General features: G+C 39.3%; 1 protein-coding gene across 1 annotated transcript in view; it reads right to left on the bottom strand.

Moving 5' to 3' along the window:
• The window catches only part of kif6 (kinesin family member 6), a 153,546-nt gene that overhangs the window by 34,129 nt on the left and 104,259 nt on the right, over positions 1-15,158 (bottom strand). The window lies entirely within an intron of this gene.

Raw genomic sequence — 15,158 nt, forward strand, 5'->3', positions numbered from 1 at the left:
TGAATAGTTCTAAAAGTTTTCCAACCATCAGCCAGAAGTGTGCGCAGTTAACAGGGATCTCCTCTCAATTCACGATGCTGTGTACGTTTGCTTGGGCACTTTAAAAATTCATACCGTTTGTGTAATTCAAACCGGTTTACCATTTGAACCGGTATATCGCCCAGCACTAAATTGTATCGTAATTATGCTTTCATGAATATGAAATATGTCAATAAATACTAATAAGTACTGTCACTATAGCCGCTTTTCCACCATCGCGCTGAACGGTTCTCTTTGCATAACCGTTCCATTCCGCGCCGATCCGAGCCGGCCGGTACAGTTATGGTTTCGTTTTCCACTGCGGGGCTGATAACGGATCTCTTTGGAATGCAATTCAAATGCGTCAGTCGTTGCCGTGGTAACACAAGTGTTTACATATGATATGAGGTGTAAATAACCACCGCGTTATGGAGGATGATCAGAAATTTCTTAAAATTGTATTACTAATTTGTGTTTACATTGCTCAAAATAGCACGCTTAGCAAGCTACGGAGAAACTAGCAGCCAGGCAACAGACAAGTGACAGATCTTGAGTGGCAACATCACGCACACGCACTCTACCAGCCGGGCTCAGCACGGTTGTCTAACCGTGCCAAGAATTCCGGGCCGAGAAAGCCGATTGATGGTTGTTTTGTATTTCTTCCATTTCCGAATAACCGCACCAACAGTTGTCTCCTTCTAACAAAGCTTCTTGCTGATGGTCTTGTAGCCCATTCAAGCCTTGTGCAGATCTACAATCTTGTCTCTGACATCCTTTGACAGCTCTTTGGTCTTGCCCATGGTGGTGGGAGAGGTTGGAATGGAAGATACAGATTGTGTGGACAGGTGTCTTATACACCTAACGAGCTGACATTAGGAGTAACTTCACATAACCAATCTGTGGGAGCCAGAATTCTTGCTGGTTGGTAGGGGATCAAACACTTATTTCACTCACTGAAATGCAAATCAATTTCTAACCTTTATATAATTAGTTTTTTTTTTTCTGGATTATTTGGTTGATATTTTGTCTCTGTCCGTTAAAATAAACCTACCATAGAAATTACAGACCCTTAATTTTCTGTAAGTGGGCAAACTTACAAAATCAGCAGGGGATCAAATAAATATTTCCCCCACTGTATGTAACAACATTTTTGTTTTGCCGTTTTTTCTCCAAAAGTCAGTATGATTACAAATGAGCAGGGGGACCTTGCGGGCGCTGCAGGATTTCTGTCCATTGCGGCGTTGTGTTACCAATGTTTTGCTTGGTGACTGTGGTACCAACTGCCTTAAGATCATTAACAAGCTCCTCCCGTGTAGTTCCCTCACCTTTCTCATGATCATCCTTACCCCATGAGGCAAGATCTTGCATGGAGCTCCAGACAAATTATTTTTAATTTTGTTTAGTTTTGAGCAAAAACTTCTAAAATCAATCTCTTTTTTTTGAACAGATGCAGTTGAAACCTTAATATTTTATTTGTTGATTTAACATTAAAGAGCAAGTCATATGGTCATAAAGTGTCCTAATATTGTGTTGAAGTCCTCTACAACAGATTTAAATGCATCTACGGTCAGAAAACATTGTAATTTTCTCAGAATATACATTTAATATTAGTCATTTGCCAATGATTTAGAAACGATTCGTTCCAAACAAGTTCGGAGCAAACCTCGCCCTTCCATAAGCCTACTCTGCTCTGATTGGTCAGCTGGTTAAGCCTGTTGTGATTGGCACAGAGAGGAGTCCTTGAGCAAGTTAGCGAGCGCCACCATTGACAAAGCACCTTTATATAAAATAATATAGTGCTCCAATACGTTCTTAAAATAATGACATAAAATACAAAAACACTTATGCAAGCGAATCGTGCCCACAGCTAAAGTTTAGCTGATAAACTGTAAACACTTGAAACAATAATGGTGGATACGTTAGCCGAGTGCTAACGTGACTGACGAAACGACACAGTTTGTAAACCAAAATATGTCTAGTGTAATGTTTGAAGAACGCCAGACAAAAGACGCTCTGTCTTAAATTTTAATCAGAACGCAGAACAGCTGTATCACAGGTGCACCAACCTACTAACTCGCTCGTCTCTCCCGCATTAACCCTATAACTGCCGGTGCAGCAAAATAAACTTCAATACAAGGACTAGAAACCTTTTCAACGTTTGCTCTTGCTTCAGCCCATCAGAGTGAATTGGTAACATGTCCCTATTTTTATACAGTATTTTTATTTGTTTATTTTATATTATTTTTTCTCCCTCATGTGCAGATTGTTAGACATTGCTTTATAGAGAGTTTTAGTTGATTATTGTAAGCTCGCTAACCTAGAAAAGAGGGGCCTCAGTTCATAATTTAATTCCGGTTGCCATAAAGAGTCGAGTTATGGTAATCACATGTTTTAGGATTACTTCGGAGCTCTGTAAAAATCACTTTATAATTCTATATTCCTCCGTTTGTTTAAATCATAGGGGTTAATAAGGCGAACAGTGTTTCAGACATTGCCTCGCGATCGCCACAGATGTTTGCTAAAAGGGTTATATGGGAGAGGGAGGGGGCGCTTAGGCGCATAAAGCACCCAGGACCGCTAATGATTTTGTTGATGCATATGGATATAAAAATCTTGGTTATATGTTCAACAACCTGTTTTTTACATTATGCGTTATTCTGTGTGATTCCAGCAACTATAGACTATGGTTAATATAAATATATTGTCTCTCAATGTTAGGGGGTTGAATTCTCCCATTAAACGTACACGGGTTTTAGATCTTATGCACAGAAAGAAAATCGATATAGCGTTTCTCCAGGAAACCCACCTTATCGCTATAGACACCCAAAGAATGCAAAACAGGCGTTATATTCCTATAGTATCATCAAGTTGTAATTCTAAAAAGCAAGGGGTGACAATTCTTTTTAAACGTAATTCTAATTTTATTGTTGAACACAAAGGCTCTGATGACGATGGTCGAGTTGCTTATTGCTGTGCTTTAATTGAAGGAAACAGGTATGCATTACTCTTTAATAGATGGTCTAAAGCAAAAGAGTTGTAAAAATTCTAAAATATCTTTTAGAGCTCCCTGTATTTAAGTTTTCATAATCCATCTGAAAGAATATATTACATAATGAATAAAATCTGTATATATATTTTTATCATATTGTATATGATTTTTATTCAATGTAAGCTATAGCTTCTGACCTTTAAATCAAAACAGACTTGTGTTTTTTTTTTTTTTTTTACATCAATTACTGCTTTATTTTTTCAGAAACACAAATATCTTAATGATATATATTTTACTTTCATTTTATTACAAGTAGGCCAACAGCACCCCTCTAAATAAATAAAAAGCCTTACCGGACAGGCATTAGGACCCGGGGGAGGATGCCACTGCCTCATTCTCAAATTCAATGTGGTGATCCAAAACAGTGAATCTAATCATCATTCAGGAAAAAGTTTGCTTCAAGAATGACCACACTGCTGACATGATCTTATCACTAGCACACCCTAAGCACATGTGAGCTACTCGTCTTATCGGCAAGGCATATCGGCATAATTTTTTTCAAATCCAATAACGTTCTGATAATATCGTGCATCCCTAGCATGAATATAATTTAATATCATAAAATCCCCTATGAATACAAAATATTAAATAAAAAACATTATTGAACTAAAATATAGTACATTAATTTCATTGGAAAAAAAAAAAAAAATCTTATTTTTGACCACCATGCGAGGAGTATCAGAGGAAGTTTTTTGTTGTTTGAATGTACTTGGGCGCCTCAATTTTCTACTTTCCATGTTGCCATTTTCTCCCCCTAAAGATTATTTCACAGACCTTCAGAGGATGCCCTTTAAAATGATCTAGAATAACAAAAGACTCTGTATCAAACTGGACTCCTTGAAGTCTTTGGGTGGCTTATCACTGCCAAATTTTAAGTTGTACTATTTGTCTTTTCAGTTAAAGTCAGTAAACACATGGCTAGATGTACAACCTTCCATGGTTCCACAGTGGAAACTGACAGAATAATCACTCGATGCCCTACATACATTACAGGATGTGCTTGTTACAGATATGTTCAGGTAGTTTCTGTTTCATGGACTTTTCGCTTGTTTTCATTAGTTCCTCTGTTTGATATTCTCGTTTGTCTTTAGATATGATTAGTTCTTTATTACAACTCATTAATTTATTAGGCCCTGTCCACTCGAACGCGGTTATTTTTAAAACCTAAGCTTTTTCTATGCGGTTAGGCCATTCGTCCACACGCAAACGCAGCACCAGTTCACTGAAACTGAAAATTTTTGAAAACGCCTGCCAGGGTGAAGATTGGCTTGTGACGTCGGCGCCTGCGTTGTTATCTCCGCCTACTGGAGACTTTTTCAGGCTTCTGATTGGCCAACATGGCTTTACGGTTGAGATTATATCGCCACCTGTTGGTTTGGCATGCTCTTGACAGTGTTTCAAAGCATGCGCTTGCGTTTTCATGTGGATGGAGATTTTTTTAAAAGTGGAAGAAGGAAAAACTCTGTTTATAAAAATACCCGTGTACGTGTGGACATGGCCTTAGTCTCATTAATTTACCTTGTTTGTATCAGTACTTCATTTCTTCCTTTTCCTATGTTCTTCATCCTGTCTCGTTTTACATAAGTGTTGGTATATGCCTCCTGTCCTGTTTGCCAGTGCATTTTGGATTAAAGACTTTGTGTTAAGGACTAAATTTCTTCTCTGCCTGTCGTTTACAACACATTGTGACAGAAGACTGGACCCTTAAATGGATTACGCAGCTAAGTTCGCTGCCGTGACTCAAATGAGCCACAATTTATGGGATTTAATTGCAAATTTCAGCCATCTCGCTGTCACCTCTCCTTACAATGATGAAACCCTGAAATCTTTGTTCTGCATCGGGTGACCTACCATCATCCCGAATCCCGAAAAATTCAGCTGTTTGTCAGCACCGTTAGCCTCGTGGGCATCGTGTTGTGGTGGTGGGTTAGTGGTGTTGACAAAGCACCATTGCACTTTGGGTGTCCTGAGTTTGAGTCCCGGCTCGTGGATCTTTCCCAATCCCATTCCCCTCTCTCTCTGCCACTTCGCTTCCTGTCATCATACTTGTAACGGTGGCTAACTTAACTATAGGAATTTAATTGAAATTTAATTCTTTAATTTTTCTAATTCGGGCGCCAGGCAGAATTAAATCTACCAAAAAAAACAAAAAAAGTTAATAATTTTACCCAGGATAACTCAAACCACCCGTCACAAAAATAGATATCAATGTAAAGTAATGAAACTCATTCAAAAAAATTCAATGCCAAGTTATGTTCAAATATCAAAATAGGAAAAATGAAATTCACATTCACAAAATCAATCAAAGTCTTCTGATTTGGGGTGTCGTGTACCAGGGTAATTATTAGTTCCTTGGGTTAAGAGTTAGTCTCTCAAAAGATCAAAGAAAAAAATAAATGTTGGAAAATACTCAATTTCAATAGTCAAAAAATTGAAACTTAACATTAACCCCCCCCCCCAAAAAAAATTTAAGCAAAATTTTTGAGTTAAAGGGGTCATATGATGCTTTTTTAAAGATCATTATTTTGTGTATTTGGTGTAACAGAATATGTTGACATGCTTTAATGTTCAAAAAACACATTATTTTTCAAATACTGTACATTATTGTAGGTCCTTGTGTGTGTGTGCAATGGGTGCGAATGCCTGATGTCTGCGTGGGGAAGCTTTTGGATGTTTGCAGAGGAGTGCTTTGTTGTTTGTGAGTATGAGTACCTGAGGTGAGTCGGCAGCTTTGGAATGAAAACATGCTCTCACAATTGAAATCGGAGAGAAGATCCGAAAGTGCGGCAAATAATCACTCTTTGTCCGACGAACAGTAAGCCTTGAGGTAGAATGCCCTAGTGGATTCGGCAACGTTCTGTAGGCAGCGTCGAAAACATATGAACAGACAATCTCGGAAGCTCTAATTACCCGGCAACTCTCCGTCGACCGTGCCTGGCAATCGCTCCGCAGTATGCATCAGGAACAAACATTCTAGATTCTGGGCCAGGAAGATCCGACAGAGCGGCAAGTAATCCCTCTTTTGGTGCTGTACTACTCAGTTTAGCAAAACCCACATGCATTTGATTCCAGCTTGCTCGCTACTCAACTTGGCGGCAGCATCTATTGTTGTCTGCACTCTCACAACTCAACACGTCACTGTTTCTCCAACTCTCTCACTGCTTCCACTTCCTCTTATTCAGTTATTTCCGATCATGATCCTCCATGCCTTTCTCCCGATTGGCTCTTGCATTAGACAATTTAAACTGTATGGTTCATCCCGAAACAGTCACATTCCCCCTCCCCTGAAAAAACAATTCATGGTTGAAAATTGGTGAGGGTCAAAATCCTTGAAACTCCTCTTCTTCATCAGAATGAAGATGTCTTGGAATATTTTTTGAAGTTTTTCCTTGCTTTGGGCTCTAATTCTTCGGCTGTCGGGTAGCACGGTTTCATATTGCACACATTGGTTGTGCGGACATCTTCCCCCATAGTCTCCAGTACCACACGGTAATTAAGTGGACCCAGCTGTTTTATTACCCGGTAAGGACCTCTCCATTTCCTGGCTAGTTTTGCAGTGAATTTAGCTTTCACGCTAGATTGTGGAAAGTTCCTTATCCACACACGGTCTTGTTCTTTAAATGTTAGCTCTCTTCTGTGTTTGTCTAACATGAGCTTTTTTGCTGTTTTCCATAGCTTTGGATTGAAGCTGGGTTAAACAATGAACAACATCGTATACTGGCACATCAGGGGTGAGATTTTTGCCTTGGAGGAGTTTGTCTATTGGACCATGCAGCTTTCTTCCAAGTTGCAGTTCAGCTGGGGTCATTCCTTTGATCTCTTGGACAGTCGAATTGATGGCAAATCTGAGCTCTAAATATTGTAAATATTGATCCCACTTGTTGTGATTTTCATCAAGGTATGCTGCGATCATGTATTTAATGGTGCGATTGATTCTCTCAGACATATTGGTCTGAGGATGGTATGCCGTAGTCAGTTTAGACATTCCATTCCATTTTTTCGTAGATCTCCTTAAATACAGATGACACAAATTGTGTACCTCGATCGGACAACAGGAAATCAGGCACACCCCACCTGGTCAGAATTTCCTTCTAAAAATGGCAGCAACTGTTTGGGCAGTGGCATTTCGCATGGGGAACATCTCAACCCAGATATTCATTTTGGCTGGAACTACACGGCAAGGGTCCCACTATGTCCACACCCAGCATTTCATTGGGGTGTGTGACAGAGATGTGTTGCATTTTGCCAGCAGGTTTTCGATTGTCACTCCTTAAGTTGTTGGCATTTTACGCATCTTCTTACCCACTGCTTGACATCACTCCACATTCCTGGCCAGAAAACCACTTCTTGAATTCTCTTATAAGTCTTATAATGGCTGCAATATAACAAAGAGTGAAAAATTTAAGGGGGTCTGAATACTTTCCGTACCCACTGTACTCCTCCATGACCACTCAAGGGGCTGGCATGATAATGCTGAAGGATCGGTGGAATGAGGCTACTAGGAACATACATACGATAATGCAGCTGGTTGTCAGCCAGGTGAGCTTTACGGTAAAGCTTGTCTTCCAGTAACTCATATTGTTCTTTCAGGTTGACATCACCTTCTGCCATGGTTTGTAATATTTTCATGATTACCAAGTCTTTGTGCTGTTCTTCCCAGATCTTATCCAGAGAGATTGGGAGATCCTCTGGCTCCTTGTGGCTGGCATACAAATTGATTGACTGTTTCATGGACTTTTAGTTTGTTTTCATTAGGTTCTGTGTTTGATCTTCCTGTTTGCCTTGTGTTGTCATAGTTACTGATATGATTAGTTATTTAGTTCAGTTCTGTCTTGTTAATTTACCTTGTTTGTATCAGTACTTAAGTTCTTCCATTTCCTGTGTTCTTTGTCTGGTCTTGTTTCATATTAGTGTTGGTTTATGCCTCCTGTCCTGTTTGCCAGTGCGTTTTTGGACAAAAAAAAAACTTTGTGTTAAGGACTAAAACTTTGTGTTAGAGATGGTGTTAATGGTTAGAGATTCGGACTTGTAACCCAAAGGTTGCGGGTTCGAGTCTCAGGTGCGGCAGGAATTGTTGGTGGGGGCAGTGAATAATCAGCACTCTCTTCCACCCTCAAATACAATGACTGAGGTGAGACCCTTGAGCAAGGCACCGAACCCCCAACTGCTCCCCGGGGGCAACACGTCGCTTCAATTTTTTAAATCTGTTCTCTGCCTGCCTCTCTACAACACATTGTGACAGTGCTATTTTCAGGAATCAAACTTTAAAAATCCTCTAAAGAATTTATCTTGATATCTTGATCTGGGGGACTATATGGCAAAATGTTTCAGCTTTGTCCAAAAACCCTACCCACTAGCTCATAAACTAAAAAGTAATCCATAGAGTATATTGTACAGCCTTTAGGCATTTTCAAATGAAACTTGTAACGTCCCCTGTGTGTAATAAATGTAACTGAGTCAATTGGCAGCTTTTATGCATCTATTTTGAGAATGTCTGCCCATCTTGAATTTCTGAATTAAAGTCTTTACTATTTTATCACAACTTTTGGAAATTACACTTGATCCTGAACCCATGTTAATGATGATTCCTCTGTAACCTTGACTTTAACTAAAAAATTACTCACTTTTGGGGCTTAGCAGCTATTTAGAAAGCTATCATCAGTTCATGGTTTCAGCCTAATTCTTTGCCAAAACTGCAATGGTTGTCCTATTTTATAGATATTGTCTGTCTGGAGCACTCCACTGATTTATTATTAATAGAGAGAAGATAAAAAAATGTTCTGCACCAGAACCGAATTCATGACAACTTCTACGACCAACACGTCTACGACAAAAGACTGCGTTGTAAATAATCCTCCTTATTTGTATCAATTCCTCAGCTTATCCAATAGCTCAGAAAAACTTGATGTTGTAACAGAAACTATGGACTCCCTATTTTCTAGCACTTTAGACGCGGTTGGTCATTTACACTTGAAGAAGATTAAGGAAAACATTCAGACACCGTGGCATAATGAGCACACTTGCGCACTAAAGAGAACAGCCTGGAAAATGGAGCGCAGCTGGAACAAAACAAAACTAGAGGTCTGCTAGATCTGCTTAATTTTATCTCCTTTATAAGAAAAAAATTTACTTCTTTACTTTCAAAATCGATACTATTTGAGATAAAATTGTAACCATGCAGCCATCAGCTAAAGTATCACATCAGATAGCGCACTATAGATCCCCTGAGGAACAATTCCACTCATTCTCTGCTATAGGAGAGAAAGAATTGTATAAACACATTAAATCATCTAAACCAGGGGTGTCCAACCCTGCTCCCTGGAGAGCTACCGTCCTGCAGACTTTAGTTTCAACCCTGCTCCAGCACACCTGTCTGTAATTATCAAGCAACCCTGAACACCTTGATTAGCTGGTTCAGGTGTGTTTGATTGGGGTTAGAGCTGAAATCTGCAGGATGGTAGCTCTCCAGGAGCAGGGTTGGACACCCCTGATCTAAATCAACAACATGTATGTTAGACTCTATACCAGGGGTGGCGAACGTCGGTCCTGGCAGAGTTTTGCTTCAACCCTAATCAAGCACACCTGAACAAGCTAATCAAGGTCTGAAGGGTTACTAGAAAGCTACAAGCAGGTGAGTTTTAATTAGGGTTGGAGCTGTACTCTGCAGGGCTGCGGCTCTCCAGGACCGGAGTTCGCCACCGCTGCTCTATACCATCTAAGCTACTAAAAGAGGTGCTTCCAGAAGTCATAGATCCTCTTCTGAATATTATTAATTCATCAATGTCATTACGATATGTCCCCAAAACCGTCAAATTGGCTGTTATTAAGCCTCTCATAAAAAAAAATAAAAAAACACAACTTGATTCTAGAGATTTAGTTAAATACAGACCGATATCAAATCTCCCTTTTCTGTCAAAAATATTAGAAAAGGCAGTATCCTCTCAGCTATGTTCCTTCTTAGAGAGAAATGGTATCTGTGAGGATTTACAGTCAGGATTTATAGAACTGATATATAGATATATAGATATATAGATATCATAGAACTGAGACTGCTCTCATCAGAGTTACAAATGACCTGTTCTTATCATCCGATCGTGGTCGTGGTACTTCTCTAATAGTGCTACTGGATCTTAGCACTGTGTTTGACACTATCGACCACAACATTCTTTTGAGTAGACTACAAAATTATGTTGGCATTAGTGGAATTGCTTTGTCATCTTACTTATCTTACCGTCATCAATTCATAGCAGTGAATGACAAGGTATCATATCGATCACAAGTACAGTATGGAGTGACACAATGCTCAGTACTAGGACCATTGCTTTTCACACTTTACATGTTACCCTTGGGAGATATCATCAAGAAACATGGTGTTAGATTTCACTGTTATGCTGATGATACTCAGTTCTATATTTCTTCGTGGCCCGATATGTAATGTAATATGTATATATGGGTTATAGGTCTTTTCTGTTTTTTCCCCTTCGTTTTCCTTCATTTTGTTCATTCATAATGGGGTAATTTGTTTGATGAATTGTGTCAGGTGTGATATATCATGTTGATAAATTGTATTCTTCTGATCACTTCTTGTTTCCCTGACAAAGACCTTAGTGTCGAAACGTTGTGATTTTAATAAACTTCGTCTTTGAGAGCAGTAGTGGCAGTGTGCCGATTTTTGTTTATTGACAGCGAAGTGCTCCATGTGATCGAGCACCTGCCTAAAGTTTTTGGATGTGCGCATATTACAATTTCTTTGTTTGGGGCCCGACGAAAGATACAAATTCGCAAAACTAATGGAATGCATAGTTGATATAAAAAACTGGATGACTAGTAACTTTCTGCAGCTAAATTCTGAAAAAAAACCAGAGTATTTAATTATTGGACTAAACCTCCGCATGTAATAACCTAAAACACTGTCTAACACTTGATGGCAGCTCTTTTAATTCTTCGGCATCAGTTAGGAACCTAGGGGTGGGTTGCACCAACAAGGATTAAGCTTTAATCTAGATTAAATCAAGGTTTATCTAATAATTCCGTTGCACCAAACTTTAAACCTTGCTTAAAAATAAGCAGGCTTACATTTAAACCATCATTTTGATCCTGGATTTAATTTCACAATAAACCTGGATTAACTATAATCTTGTTGCTCCATCACTTTAAAATCAGATTTAAATTTCAGTTAAGGATTAACTTTAAACTTGCTGTTGAGGTTTAAATTCTCAAAATGGCAGCACTTATTTGGTGGATTGGAGAAAATGAAAGAGTTCCTCGCAGAAAAATAAGGGACCGTCTCAACCCTGTTGAGTTTTATGATGGTGATGAATTTTCGAATCGGTACCGATTCAGCAAGGAATCTGTGATGAGATTAAATAAAAAAATTGAACCTGCAATTAGACATGGCAGTGTCTAATGCAGCCATACCTCCCATGCTCCAGCTTTTAACAGCCTTGCGCTTTTACGCTACTGGTTGTTTCCAAATGGTGGATGGGGACCTTTTTGGAGTACACAAGTCAACAGTGAGCAGAATTGTTGGAAGAGTATCACAGGCAATTGCAGCCTTGAAAAATCAGTATATAAGATTTGCCCCAACAGGAGAAACATTTGCTGGATTTTACAGAAGAGCTGGTTTTCCAGGAGTTATAGGAGCAATCGACTGTACTCACATTCCCATTCAAAACCCAGGTGGAGAAAATGGAGAGCTGTTTCGCAACAGGAAGGGCTACTGTTCCATCAATGTTCAAGTTGTGTGTGATGAGAAGGCCCAAATCACCAACATTGTAGCTCGATGGCCAGGATCTACACATGATAGCAGGATCTTTGATTGCTGACGCGTTTATTAGGCGCGGCAGGCGTGCAGGAACCGGTCCTTTCATCGTCATCATTCGCATATAGGATAAATATTGTAAGTTCCGCATTATCAAACCAACAATGTCCAGAGCAAAGAAATGTGAAAATGAAATGCAGCTAACATACTTTTGTGGGACGATGTCTGTGACTCCAGCTGGTCGGCAGTGGAATCGTCGTCGAATGGGTTGCGCAATGGGGTTATCTGTTGCGGAATCATCTGGATAATTTTTGTGACAATGAATCTATTTCTCCAGTAGGGGGGCCACCACCAGTGAGAAATGTGTCCCTTCTCTCCTGTGCTGCATCTTTTTTCGCTTTCGCTTTGAGGTTTTTCCAGCAGGCTTTCAGACTATTTACATCGCGCTTGTCCTTAATCCCCACAGAAGCATTGAAATCAGCGGTTAGCTGGACCCAGGCGTCTTCTTTCTTTTTAATTGTCATGTTATCTGTCTTTTTGTCTTCGATTATCGTCCCATATTGCTCCATTAATTGATATAATAAATTGTTTTCATGGCTTTTAAAGTTTGAACTTCTAATACGCTACGCCATTTCTGCGAATGATCTGATAGCGGTTAATAACGGCAGTTATTTTATATTTTTAAAAATTTAAAGTTCCATTACTTGCACGAGCCTTTTTGTAGTTACTCAAGTAACATTGTTGCAGTTTAGTGAGGCTACACTGAATCAGAATTAATCGCAAGTGAAAGTTTTAATCACAGGTTAATGTTTTAATCGCAGATTTGTTAATCTGTGTTTAAAATTAAACACAACTCGATTTAAAATAAAACCCAGATCAACAAATCCTTGATTAGCTCTAATCTTGGCTTAATTTAATCCAAGTTGGTGCAACCAACCCTAGGTCTGCTATTTGATAGCAATCTTTCCTTTGAAAACCATGTTTATAGCATTTGTAAATCCGCATTTTTCCATTTTAAAAATATATAAAAATTATGACCTATGCTCTCAATGTCAAAAGCAGAATGCGTTCATGACCTCAAGGTTAGATTACTGTAATGCTTTATTGGTTGTTGCTCTGCGCGCTTAATAAAAAAAACTCCAGCTGGTCCAAAATGCAGCAGCTAGAGTTCTTACTAGAACCAGGAAGTACGACCATATTAGCCAGGTTCTGTCAACTCTGCACTGGCTCCCTATTGAACAACGAATACATTTTAAAATCTTGCTAATTACTTATGAAGCCCTGAATGGTTCAGCTCCTTAATACTTGAGCGAGCTCATATCGCATTATAGTCCTTCACATCCACTGCGATCTCAAAACTCTGGCCATTTGATAATACCTAGAAAATCAAAATCAACTGCAGACGGCAGATCCTTTTCCTATTTAGCGCCCAAACTCTGGAACAATCTACCTAGCGGTTTTCGGGAGGCAGAAACACTCTGTCAGTTTAAATCTAGATTAAAGACCCATCTCTTTAACCTAGCATACACATAATACACTAACACATTTCTATAATTCAAATCTGTTAAAGGATTGTTAGGTTGCATTAATTAGGTCAACCGGAACCTGGAACACTTCCCATAACACCCGATGTACTCGCTACATCGTAAGAAGAATGACATCTACAGTACGCTAATATTAGTCTCTTTCATTCTTATTCCGAGGTCACCATAGCCATACAGATCCAGTCTGTATCCAGATCAGATGGTCACTGTAGCCACCCAGATCCAGTCCATATCCAGACCAGATGGTGGATCAGCGCCTAGAGGCGACTTCTACAGCCCTGAATGTCAGCGGAGACCATGTCAACTAGATGCGCCCCAGAGACAAAGACCTGCAAAGACCTCATCAGCTCGAATGCTTGACTGATTGCACAGACAGTATTGGAAGAAAGCTGAACTGGATGATGGCATCACTGAATCATCAATTAACTGATTTTAGCTGGAAAAATGACTCTTTGTTATTGTCTTGCATTATTGACCAACTATTTTCCTGTTTGACACTGTAAAGATGCATTGACACAACCAGTATTGTATAAAGCACTACACAAATAAAGGTGACTTGACTTGACTTAGAATATCAAATTCAATTGCGGGCAGCAGATCCTTTTCCTATTTAGTGTCCAAACTCTGGAACAATCTAGTTAGAGTTTTTCAGGAGGCAGACACATTCTGTCAGTTTAGATCTAGATTCAAGACCCATCTCTTTAACCTTTCATACACATAACACACCATGACATTTCTTTAATTTAAATACGTTAAAGGCTGCATTAATTAGGTTAACCGGAACCAGGAACACTTCCTAGGATGTACTTGCCACATTGTAAGAAGAATGGCATCTACGCTAATATCAGTCTGTTTCATTCTTATTACGAGGTCACCATAGCCACCCAGATCCAGTCTGTATCCAGATTAGATGGTCACTGCAGTCAACTAGATCCAGTCTGTATCCAGACCAGATGGTGGATCATCACCTAGAGATGACTTCTACAGCCCTAAATTTCAGCGGAGACCATGTCAACTTGATGAGCCCTAGAGAAAGATCTCCTGCGAAGCCCTTGTCAACTAGATGGCCATTGGCACAAGACCATGAGAACCAGACAAATCCTCTGCACAATTTGACTTGTGCTTCAGCCTGGAATTAAACCACACCATGGTGGTTTCATCTGGCCAAAGGAGAACTGGTCCCCCAAATGAGCCTGGCTTCTCCTAAGGCTTTTTTCCCCTCCATTTCTGTCACCGATGGAGTTTTGGTTCCATGCCACTGTTGCCTTTGGCTTGCCTAGTTGGGGACACTTAATTTCTGGCAATATTGTCGGCTTGATTGCACAGATGCTATTTGAAGAGAACTGAACTGAGCTGGATGATGACATCACTAAATCAACAATGAACTGACTTTAACTGAAAAATGGAAAGTTTACTATTGTCCTCCTACATTATTGACATATTATTTTCCTGTTTAACACTGTAAAGCTGTTTTGACACAATATGTATTGTATAAAGCGCTATATAAATAAAGGTGACTCAACCTGACAACTTGATTTTCATTCTTAAAAGTTAACTGATGTAAAAGAATAGGATAGGAGAATGCACTAAGATGTAACAAATAAGACTGTGGGTTCCATTGGTGTTTTCTCTATATTTTGTCTCTTTGGTCCTCTTTATTTTGTTAGACACTTTCTTCCTGCATATCATTCATCTCTGACACTATGAATGTAGTTGTCTTTTATTTAGTTTATTTTTTTAATGTATACTTTTTTCTGTTTATTTCTGTTATATATCAGTTATCTCC

This window comes from Sinocyclocheilus rhinocerous, unplaced genomic scaffold, assembly GCF_001515625.1.
Source record: "Sinocyclocheilus rhinocerous isolate Xijiao unplaced genomic scaffold, SAMN03320098_v1.1 scaffold949, whole genome shotgun sequence".
NCBI classification, from domain to species: domain Eukaryota; kingdom Metazoa; phylum Chordata; class Actinopteri; order Cypriniformes; family Cyprinidae; genus Sinocyclocheilus; species Sinocyclocheilus rhinocerous.